This window comes from Gymnogyps californianus, chromosome 10, assembly GCF_018139145.2.
Source record: "Gymnogyps californianus isolate 813 chromosome 10, ASM1813914v2, whole genome shotgun sequence".
Taxonomy (NCBI): Eukaryota; Metazoa; Chordata; class Aves; order Accipitriformes; family Cathartidae; genus Gymnogyps; species Gymnogyps californianus.
In genome coordinates, this window is record NC_059480.1 from 21,635,031 (window position 1) to 21,647,088 (window position 12,058).

The 12,058-nt window shown below is 38.7% G+C and overlaps 1 protein-coding gene across 2 annotated transcripts in view; it reads left to right on the plus strand.

Annotated features, from left to right (window-relative positions):
• Window positions 1–12,058, plus strand: part of TBL1XR1 (TBL1X/Y related 1) — a 114,372-nt gene that overhangs the window by 47,434 nt on the left and 54,880 nt on the right. For both annotated transcript variants that reach the window (XM_050902259.1, XM_050902260.1), the window contains exon 2: window positions 4,094–4,158. The gene's annotated coding sequence lies outside the window, so the exon portion shown is untranslated. The remainder of the gene's footprint in view (window positions 1–4,093; window positions 4,159–12,058) is intronic.

Genomic DNA, 12,058 nt, shown 5'->3' on the forward strand with positions numbered 1-12,058 from the left:
CCCGGCGTGGAGTATTGGAGCAGTCTGTGTGTGTTATTTTGTCACTAGGAACCCTACTGCTACCAACTAGTTGCAGATAACGACAGTTTTTAATGCTGTCTTGTGTGTGGTGCTGGTTTGGTTTTTTCCCCCCACTCATACATATTTGTTTCTCTTTAATTTTTTGAGTTGGTATTTGTCTCAGTTCAGCTTCTCTGTTAGATCTGAAAAGCAGATGTTATTGTAGAAGTGCTGAATTGTTTAGCAAAAATTGCCGTACATCTCTGTGGAACTGTGATTAAAGGAAATAACTTTGATTTTCTCTGTTTATGTTCCAAGCATGGCAGTGGTAGAATCACCGCTAGTTTTGTATATGCCTATTAACCAAATGAAAGGAAGGATTCAATGGAGTGATTAGTTTTCAATTTAGGCTTTGTCTGCTGCTTTTTGCAGCCTAGTTACTGAGGGGAATATCCAGGATTTAGTTATTTTTAATTCTGTTTTGATTAGGACACTCTTTCCAGATACTGAATCCAGATAAAAGCAGGATACTCAGGGAGAATTTAGAAGAAAAGTTACTGTGTCCTTAGAAGGCTTTTGTAATTCACAAAGCACAACATCTAATGACTAAATTTGTTGTTAGAGCTCAAATAGCACCAAAATCTCAGAAAGTAGTATAAACAGTGTGATCCTAAGAGGATTAGAAGAAAAACATGAGCGCACAAGTTCACATGAGGAACAGAAGCAATTCAAAGCTCATGCAGAAAACATTGGTTTAGCCGTAGCACGAACCCAGTGTAATGGATGGGTAGGAGAAAATAGGATAAATGGCGGCGTTTCTAGAAGAAAATGGTTAAACATTTTTGCAAATAGCTTTTAGAGAAATCCTTGTTTTAAACTGATTATGTTTGGAAACAGGTAAGGAATACCATTAGTGTATATCTGCGTTGTGTGTTTATAACCAGATTTGTCACTGTGCGGTGCCACGATTGTTTTTATCTGTGGTTTCGTCTTTGTACCACACGATTATTACTTGGTTGATAACAGCAGCCCAATTTGTGCTAGCAGCATGGATCGGTATTTGCTTTTTTGGTAGCTGGTTTGGTGTGTTAGTTTTGGCCCTGCAGATGGGAACTGCCTGCCTCGTGCAACCTGTTTGCCTGGACCTTTTTGCCACCTCTGCATGCAAGCAGGTCTCAAGAGTTTATGCCTTCAGGCATTGCTGCCACTCTGTGCACCGTGGTGGGATGCTCTTCCTGAGGAGATGATGTTAGGCGTCGTACCGAGCGTTTGGGCGCAGTGTCATGGGGGGGACGGGACAGGACACAGGCATCAGGTGTGTCATTCTTGTGCACAAAAGCCTGGTGTGTGTCATTCTTGTGCAGAAAAGCCTGGTGTGGCCAAAGTTGGCGAGCGCTGGCTGGGAGCAGGTCGGTACACACGCAGCAAAATTTTATTTCTTTTTAAGTTGAGGGGAGCAGTATTCAGTCGATGCTGAAGGCATTAGTCATCAGTCAGTGGTTAACCCTCCAGCCTCTCCAAGATGAAGGATCCATACTCGCAAGCTACTGCGCATTCCCCAGGTGCGCTTTATCAACTTCAGGGGCATCTGGTGGATTATTTTTAAGTGTCACATAGTGTAGCTGTTACTACGCCTGGTCACCTGTTTAAATCACCATAACAGGTTGGTATATAAAGGTGAGAGATAGTCTAAAATCAATAAATTGTAGCTGTCACCTGCATTGTTTCAAGGTACATGCCAAAATGACAAAGTCCAATAGAATAAATTTGGAAAGAAAAAAGCTGCTGATGAGGCATTTGTACTCAGTACTTGATTCTGAAGAAGGACATCACAGAGTTTTCTAAATGTTTATGTGTCATTTCAGGCGCCCTTATTTAAAACTGGAGCCTACAACCAATTAACATGAGTGAGGAATGAAGCAGAGTCAGTGAACCCTTTCTTTTCTCATTCTCTGCTCTCTTGAGTCTTTGCTTCCAGCTTCTTTCCGTGTCACTGCCCTGTTTAGATATAAAGCAAAGGACAAGAAGCTTCTTCCACGGATCAGACGGAAAGGTTTCCCTCTCTGGCTTCGACGATAAGTACTGCAATCAGAAGATTGCACAAGGGCAAAGAGGTGTTGGAAGGAGACAGTTTGGGCAGTGTGTACTGAAGAAAGCCTTTTTTCATTGAAGAAAATGGTTTATGTTTGTGCAATCATCCTTTTATTTATGTTTGCCATGTTCCTTCCCAAATGAAATAACCCAAACCAAGCATCACACTCAGAACGGGGCAGCAGAGCCCTCCTCGGCCTTTCTCTGCACGCAGCTTTTATAATGATTTAGACTGTTCTCAAAAGAATATTAGTTGGTTGGTGTTTTGTTCTGTTTTTAAGGAAAACTCTTGTTATAAGCAAGTAATGTTTTTTTTATGGGGTCTACCAAGCGAGGTGATAGAGCTTTCTCTTCTCTGCTGGTCTGCAGCTCTGGCTGTGAAAAAACCAAACTTTCTGAGTAGCTCCGCGTAGGAAACCATGCCACTTGAGGAGTGGAGTTTTCCTCAGTCTATTTACATAATTTCTGCGGCACGCAAGGAAACAAGAGCATGTTTGCAAATTCTTTCAATTCCCAGCATTCCTGCATTCTTCAGCATCCTCTGCAGCGCCCCTCGCTTGTTCCGTGAAAGTTACGTTTCTGCCCTCCTTGCTGGTGCGGTGGGATCTTCTAAGAATAAAATAAGCCTGACTGCTGCAGCTCTTTTTTTTTTTGGCTAGGTCCAAAAATAGCTTTGTAATAACCATTTCCTACAGGTTGAGCCTGAAAATTGCACGCGAGAACTTTGTGTTGATCATGAGCCCCGAAAACCGTAGTTATTCTTTACTCATGGTAAAAGTTTTTGAACACAGTTTACAGATGCTTTGTAAATAGTTTAATCTAAAAATAGTCTGATAATACTTTATTAGTCACCCATGTCCATCTGTCCCTCTTCCTGCTCTTTGAGTGGGTGATTAGATTATTTCCTAAAGAAAAGTAGTCTGGCAAGTATTTGTATGGAAAGCAACCACTCAGAAATATTAGTGTGAATAAAAATCGTTTGTCGTTACTGAATAAAATTGGATGTTCCAGTGGATGGAGTTAACACGTATCTGGACATCAAAATGTGTTTGCTTATATTTAACTATTTTATTGTTAGCTGTATAAAATTATTATTGGTATGTAAAGAAAATTACTAAAATATAGGAGAGCATGGATTTTTTTTGGATTATGTTTTTGTTCGGTTTTTGAAGATGGGAAAGCTATTCTCTTGAATATTGCACTAGGAAGATTTCTATTATGTACATGTTGTCAAATGTTGCCAGCAACTAGTATGAGCTGTTTTTTTTTTTTTTTTAATTACTGAGGTCACTGCAGGAGTAGGTAACTATCTGGGTGCATAGGCACACCTGCGTACATAAATGGAGTTACTTAGTGCAGTACGTGTTAGGAAAACAGATTTTTTTTTTTTTTTTAATTTTTTTTTTTTTAGTGCTTCACAGTGGATGTAACCATTTTGGAAGTCAAACTGCTGGAATGTTGATTTTTGTTTGGGGCTTTTCAGAGTGCTTAGAAGTCGGTAGCTGAGGTTTATTTCCAGAAGAAATTTGTCATGGGCGGAAGATACTGTAAGGTGCCTGCTTTGCCTAGTTAACTTGCGGAAGCTTTTTCTGGAGAGCTAAGGCAAAATCCAGACACCAGGATTTTTATACGCAGGTTGTTCTGTTTGTGTGTGCTCCTGCTGAATGGGTGCGACTGTCTAGAGGTCTGATGGTATAAGTATTCATTCAACAGGCTTATTTGTTCAAAGGTCTGTGTTTCAGGCTCCCCACAGGAGCAGTTTGTGTGATGTGGGTAGCGACAGGATATATGCAAAGCCCCAGCTCTGCATGCTCTTCTGTGCCTGATCACTGCTGCTCTAGGCTGTATACAAATTCAGTGGTAATCACTCAGCTCCTTGAACAGAGTAGGCTGCAAGAACCGTGAAGGCCCATACTTGATAACGTTTTATTGTGTTCACACCACCATTTTCAAAATAATAAATATTAATGATTCCTATTTTGTCTCCTTGTTTCCTTGTCAGCATCACCCTTCTGTGGCAAGAGGCACCTGAAAGGAAAACTTCCGCATATCAATGCACTGCCAATGGTAAGTACCTTTTTAACTGACTAAAGGTGATGTGGTTCCTTCCTGGAGATATACCATAAGCTGTCTTGTATTGCAAATAGTATTTTTAGAATAACTACTTTTTAGTACACAAGTGGATTATTTTAATTTTTTAAGAAACATCTAAAGCATTATTCTGTTTGATAAAAATATTAAAATTGTATCTGGATTTTATCCCGTGGAAAGTAGGGCAGCATGTTAATTTTGAAGCGAGAAGTGTGACTTGACAATAACACAGCTTATCCTGTTGGTAACTGGTTTTGCTTCCTCTTTTGGCCAAAAGCCTGTTCGGGGCAAGCTGTAGCCAAGCTGAGTGCTCTATTGCCCGCACTCGGGTGCTCTCTGCAGTTTGTTTCAGTACTAACAGCTTCTCCTATAAAAAACCTACGCAGTGCCAGGTGTATTTTGCTTCAGCACATTTGACAGCATAAGACTAGTGAAGCTAAAATCTTAGCTCCTGTAGCAAGGGGTTTGGTTGATGCAATCCTCTTATTCCGTCTCTGGAATATTGCTCAATGTTACAGACTACTGGAAGTTCGTATTTGCAGACTGTCTTTATGGTTTACTTACGCTTCGTGATAGTTGTGCAGATGGAAAGCAGAGGTGAGGTCTGAAGAGAAGGACTGGAACTTACTGCTTCAGCTTTGATCAAATAATTTTTCAGCAGTTTTGGTATCTTGTGTTGTCACAGTTGAGGTGTACAAGAGTGGTAATTGTAGCATTAGCCTTAAGAAATAAATGCATAAAGTGCCAGCCTGAGTTTTGTATTTCAAACATCTCTAGATCATTGTGCTCGGTGCAGAAGTTAAAGGGATAGTATTTCTAACCACTAATTTTGAAAACGGAATTTGGGATATGAAAGCTGAGCTGGGTTCCTTTGGTTTGCGTGTGGGCATGGATCTAAAGAATATGTAAATAAATTATAGCCTCACTTACACCTTTGCAACTCCATTGTCTTTGCCTTGTGAGCAAAATAACACTCCAAGAGAGTTTGCTTGGATATAACTCCTTTACTTTGAAATGTAGTAAGTGATTCTGTTGACTCTCGAAGACCTCATGGAGTAAAATTTAATGCAGCATATGTTTGGCACTAAGTAAAGCAAATATAACTCTGAAATCAGAAGATCTGCACCAAGTTTGTATGTCATCTAATAGCCTGATGTTTAGGCTCAGAGTTGATATGTGTAAAGTTTATATTGATTTGGGATGAATTTCAGCTGGTGGGAACGGATTTGTTGAGTGAGAAGGCATCGTTTTTTCCTGGTCGCTTAGCCTGGTATTTTAACTTTCCAAAACTGAAACTAGCAGTGCTCTCAGCCTTTTCTATTATTGCTAAATTTTCATTGTTGTTGTTGACCTTTCTCCAACAAAAAACTACTCCGATTTCTTTTTTATTTTGTATTAGTTGAGCATGTTTTCAGTTATGATTTAAAATACAGGTCTGTATTACTGCTTCTCTTAAAAACATGACTCATTCCATATTAACCTAGTCCTTATACTTCATAAAACTTTAAAATACTGAGAGACTGTACTTGAAATGTTACTGCATTTTGTCCTAATTTTCCTCCTACAAATTATATTAGAAATTCAGAATTGCACAGTCTCAAGGGCATGCTAGTTGTTACAGTGATCATAAAACATACTCAACTGTTACTTGTAGTGAAGTGAAATACTCCCCACTCTTTTCTTTAAGAGCTGCTTTTGTGCTATAAGTTGTTATATTTTATTATTCTAGAGATTTCTAAACAATTACTCATCTCTTAATTAACTTTGAAACAATTTGAATGTAGATTTAAGAGACAAACTAGACACATTCTTCATCATCCCAAAAGTAATCATAACTTAATCTGGTTTATAGTAAAAAAAGACTTTAATAGGTTTTTATTATGTTGTTTTTCTCTCTGATGTTTGTAGACAAAGTATGGGCCAGAGGTTGACCTGAAAAAAGCAGTTTGTGGTGTTCTCCCAAACAGGACTTGGTTTAACTTGGCTACCCATGTTCAATACATTTATTTGAATCAGAAATTCATTTCTGATTCCCTTTAAAAAATTATACTAGTATTTTTGATCAGTTTTTTAATCATGATTGTCAGTTTCATTTCTTAGTACTAAAAAAAAAAAGTAAAACACAAGTTGCACATCCTCTTTTGTTTTTTCTTTGCTTTTCTATTTTAAAGGTAATTAAAAGATGGTTATTTTTTGCATCATATATGATATGTTAACCAATAACTAAATAGGGTAAAATACCAGTTACTCCTTAAAAACATACTGTAATTGTTGGCAATTTAAAAAAAAAAAATAAATTTATACTGTGATATAGCCTGCTAAAAGAGAGTATGGCTGTGTTCAGTTGGTGTAAGTTCTCCTTCCCATTCTTCCAATCAATTGTTCTTCAGAGTCTCAAAGGAAAGATGCAAAGGCTTAACAAAAAAGGCTTGTTAAGTGAAGGAAAATTAGTGTATAATGTTATTTTTTCTAGGATTTCGAAGCTTCATTTACAGACTGATAACTGGGTACTTAATCCACGGTCACAAGGATTAATGAATGTGTTGGAAATAAAAATCGAAAGTCCTGGACCTTTGGCCTAAGCAAAAGATCACGTCAGGATTTCCACAAAGGCTTTAGGAAATCAATTTTTTTGTTATGTGATGGAATAGGTAGCTTACCTGAGAGAGACTTTTCCATCGTACCTTGCAAGGCTTCTCTTGCAAGTTTCAGAAGCAAAACAGTTTGCCTTTCTGTCTTCTACAAGTCATTGAAGCAGGCCTGTGTTTGTGTGTGTGTGTATGTGTGCATAAACATATGTGGCTATATATGGGTGTGCTTGTGTGTGCATGTATCTATATACATATATATGTATATCTACATATATAAAAAGGAATGTGCAAAAAGCAGGAACTTACAGAAAGCTGGGAAGTATCCGTTTGTGACTTATCATACAACAGCTTGCTGCGATGGACTTAATTTCACAGGATGTAACCGAAAAGGGCTGTGGAAGAATCGAGCAAGAAAGGCAACATGGTGGCCTTCCGAGAGGCATCCTGAAAAACGCTATGCCTGGGTTCTTGGCTCCATCTCTTACTGCATGGTTAGTTTGACAAAGATCAACACACTGGTCAGTTAAAAAGGTCTCCTGCAGAAGAGGATAGAGGATGTTATCATTTATTACAAGCTGACACAGGCAAAGTCTGAGGATAGGCAGTGAGCACAAAGTTACTTCGTCTCCAGGAAAGCGGGGTTGTCAACAGCTAAGTCATGTCCTCCTAGTCTCTTGAGGGGAATAAAAGTAGGTGTTTTAAATCCATTCTTTTCAATGCTGTCTACTTTTAGGTGAATATATCATACTGTGTTTTGAAGGAGTAACACACCCATTATGTGTTACGTCAACTGTTCTTACATGTAAGAGACTTGTTACAGGAGAACAACTCTGCAGGCGCTAAGTCTCTTGGGCCAGGAAATTCCATGGGTGCAACACTTCAACGTGATTATCTACCCAGCGGATTTAGCCCAGAAATGGCAGGAGTGGTCGGAGGAGCTGGGGAGGATGAAGAAGTTAGTCCAAAGGAAAAGGCATTCAGTGAAGGGATTGGAAGATGTCTGCAAAAACTTCCCCAAGACTGCAGTGAGTTTTTCTTCGAACCCCTTTGTGGTGCCTTCTGTGGTGTTATCCTGTGACCTTACCGCTCCTTAGAAGACAGCTGAAGGAATAAGTGAATATATCTATTAGCCTGTGGTTCCACAACAGCTAAAACCATCTAAATGCTGATCTATCTGCAAGGTTAATCTGCCAGTCCATTATGTTAAAATGGTTTCATGCAGAGGAACACAAGGAAGGGAGAGGGCAGGAGCCTGCACTTAGAACTGGAGGAGTTGGGTTTGGCGTGGAAGCCCTGCCTCTGCCGGCGCCTGCCAAGGACAGCGGGAGGGCCATGCTGCTAGCTCCAGGGTTAGCACCGGAATTGCAAAATTGACTTTGTTTCAACAGGAGCTGAATGTCGTCTCACAACTATAAGTATATACGAAAGAATATCTGCGGGTGGGCAGACCTTTGAAAGATGGTAAAGCTGAAGGTTCGTTTTCATTTTGATGAGAACAGGGAACCCTGCTTTCAAGAGTTTATGAAACTTGACAGTACTTAAGATGTTGGCCGCAAGAGACATGAATAGTTGCTTCAAAATAAATAACCCTGCAAGACTAAGGCCCTTATTCTTCAAATACCTATGCATGTGCATACATGTAACTTCAAGTGTAGGAATAGTTCTTTTGAGATATAAATAAGTAGTACTTGCGTGCATAAAGCTAACCAAGCTTGAAAGCACTTTCAACGGTAGGGCCTAAAAGTGCTCATGAAATTTATTGTTGAGGCTATTGGTTGTACAGTCGATGGAGTACAGCTTTAAAAGAAAAAAAAAAATTCTATTTCTAGCAGTTTCTGAAATAGTCTGAACTAAGTGACAACATGAAATTTTGGACTGTTCTGCTCCTTCTGAAATCAATGGATGCTATTATCAATGAAGGAAGGTGAAGTGTAATGTATTTTGTCTGATAATTGGTTACGGCTGAACAATTATATTTCAGAGTGTTCATAGGTTCTATTTATTGGATCAGCATGAATTAGCTGATCTAGTGGTATATGTGTTTGAAGAGGAAGTGCTAATAATGTGATACAGAAGAAAAATTGTGTAGTGTGGTAGGGTGCATACTGTGATAAGCATTAAAAAATTTATGTACAACTGCATTCTGATCCATTTTTGGAAGGGTTTTTTAATTTTCTCTTTCTTTACAGAAAGCAAGTTAAACACACTAGTAAGTTCCCTTTCTGATTCAGAGGGAAAACACCCCTTGCCTCCTTTTTCTACCATTAGTTAAAGGTCACTACTGAATGAATCAACTGAAAGGGAAGCTACTGTCCTTAAAAATTTTAAGAAGTGGTGGCTCTATTTTGAAGTAGCATTTGTCAGAGAACTTCCTCTGCTGATTCTCAAAGCATTTTACAGTTCAGAAATAAACTTTGACGAAGAATTCTCGGCAGAATCATAAATATGTAATTATCTAAGCAGCCAGGATATTTAGCCCCTGGCAGGTGCCCAGTGCAGTGCAATCACAAGAGCAAAGGGAACTGGGCCAGTATCTCAGACTAGGGGAACATCCTCTAAAACAGGATGAGGGCCATTGCTGTTCCTTGCCTATTGCCTTTCCTAGGCTTTAAATCTTAAATGTACTTGAAAAGAGGCTGTTTCTGCTGCAATAGGATATCTTATGTTACAGTTTTTTTACTCTGTGTTTTCTTCCTTGTCGTCTTCCTCCTCCTTCACCTCCCCTGCCTTGGGTTTTTTCTGGCTTTACTACTTTATACTGGTTTTGGTTCAATAGTTAATAGCAGCAGTAGTAGTGCAGCTCGCATTAGATTATATCTTACTTGATTGGCACGCCATCTGCTTTAGAGGAGAGGGAGATTTTATGTTTCTGCTGTGGTTCACTGCCATGTGCCTCTGAACTCACATAACCTGAAATGACCCTTTTCCTGCTCTAGTATATGAAAGAATTAGAAATACAGTGTTAAATGTTCTTGACAGTGACTGTTTGTTGCATATTTAAAAAATTAAACTGAATAGTAGGTGTACGTGAAGTAGGATGTTGTAGAGAAAACCCAAGGACAGGCTCTTTTGTGTCCGAGCACATGAGCATTACCATCTGGAGAAGAGCAGGGCTTATTTCACAGAAGACCATGTTAATATGTCACTTGGAAAACAGGATCAAGACCTGATGATACTTCTTGTCAACAGAAAGTTGATACTAGTTCAAGTCAACAGAAGTGAAAGCTGCCCTTAGTTTCAGTGGTGGTGATGCTGGGAGATAAAGAATATTGCTGCAGAACAACAGGAAGTCTGTAGGCTGGGGGGAATGATACTGAATATACTGACTTTTATTTACTCGGGAGAAACTGAGACCTGCTGGCCACCAAAGACCAGGGACCCTGTGTCTGCGTGGCCATCAACGTGGAAGCCAGATCTAGAAACCTGTACTTACATGCCAAGTCTCTAGTTCTCCATATGAAATAGAAATAAAGATCATAGTCACTGGGTTAGTGCACCCATATTTGTAAATGAAGGTCATGTGTGGTGTTCTTACTGTGATTTGATGAACAAATATAAAAAACTGTTCAAGACAAGGGATCTGAATCCTGCTGGGATTGATAGTGAGCATATGTACGATCAACATTCATGAATTTAATATTTGCACAAATGGAGGGTATTGATGTCAAATGTGAGCCATAGTTGGAATACTTGTCCTCGTTAATGGTATTCATTAAATATTCCCCTTTCATTTAATTTCTTTTGGCAGTAGATGGACTGTATTTTGTTATGGTCTATGTGTATTTTAAAAATGTTTTATCATATGTTCAGGTGGTTGGCATCTGTTTCAAAAAAAAAAAAAAGATAAACCCAGTAGCATAATTTTCAAGTCCATCATAACTATGAAAAGGAGAGAACTTTATTAAAGTAATAAACTGGCAAATGAGCTTTTACAAAATCAGCCATTTCACTCTTTTGTAAGCTTGTTTTCTCTATTACCATAGTTGACACTTTTTGTGAAAACAGCCATACACTTCTGGTAAAGAGAATACAGTAAGTCAAATAACATGCATGTATGATGGACTATGAAGAAATTATTTTAAGTGTGTGCTTGTTAATGAGAATCTAGAGTAAAGTCAGCGGTGGTTAAAATGAATAGAGGGCAGATCATCAGAGCGGATTCTTTTTTCATTAATAAAAGAAACAAATTTAAAACTATCAGGTACATAACACACAAATTAAGGGGCAAAATAGATGGTCAAAGGTTAAAGAGGGAATGAAAACACAAGTTTTATGGTCACAAGATCAAATGAGGCATTAGTTAATTTTCCTTTTTTTGGTGCAGTTCAGCAGGAGTTCAAGTAATTCAACTGAGTGATTGAACTGGAACAGAAAAGAGTGCCAGAAAAACTGATTACTAATAACATAAACAGAAAAAATAATCAAATGAACTTAAGACTTGATGTCAGCATTTTACATTCAAATGCATTTGAAAAGGCTGGAATTCCATCCTAGTTGCATGGAACCTGATTTACATAGAAAACAAATTTATAACAGCTATTCTTGCAACAGTTGATAAATTATTCTACTAATGAGCCGTCAGAATGGATTTAACCAAGAAGTGGCTGAGGCGCAGAAGATGTTTTCTGGAGACTGAACATCTGGGAAATGGGAAATAACGTGAGGAGTAGGTAAGGGTGTTTGAACCCAAGGAAACTCTGTGAGGAGGTGGCTGTTAATTACATAAATTGCAAATAGAAACAACATTAGAGATGCTGGGGGTTTGCTCTAAATAGAAGATAAAATACAAGTTATTATTTCCTACCATTGACACCCCTGAGGTGATGTGCTGCTCTCTAGGCAAGATCATTACTGCCTTTTCTCCTACAGATTTCATGCTTTTTAGGATAAGCAAGTAACTATTATGTGTATGAGTTTGTGAATGTGAATGCAGCTTAGAACAGATTGTTGGCATACCTTTCCACTAGCCTGATTCCTAGTTTCTTTTGTATTTAACTTTTTCTAAAAGCAAAATCCTTTTGTGCTGAATCGTTCAATTTTGATTATTACTAAGATATTTCCTATGCTGTTGCAGTTTACTAGATTCCTGGTTGAAAGTCCACCCCAGTCAGTGGGCAGACTCTTGCGTGTCCTAGTTTTTGGCTCAAGCTGGAAGCTGTGGTGAACAGGCTGTTGTGGAGTGAAGTTGCTTTCATTGACCCATCCAGTTTTGTTCCACTGTTCTCTTTGCCAAAGCTAACTGAAGTTTCTCAGCTGATCTTCCTCCTCGTAGCCTATAGGAACAA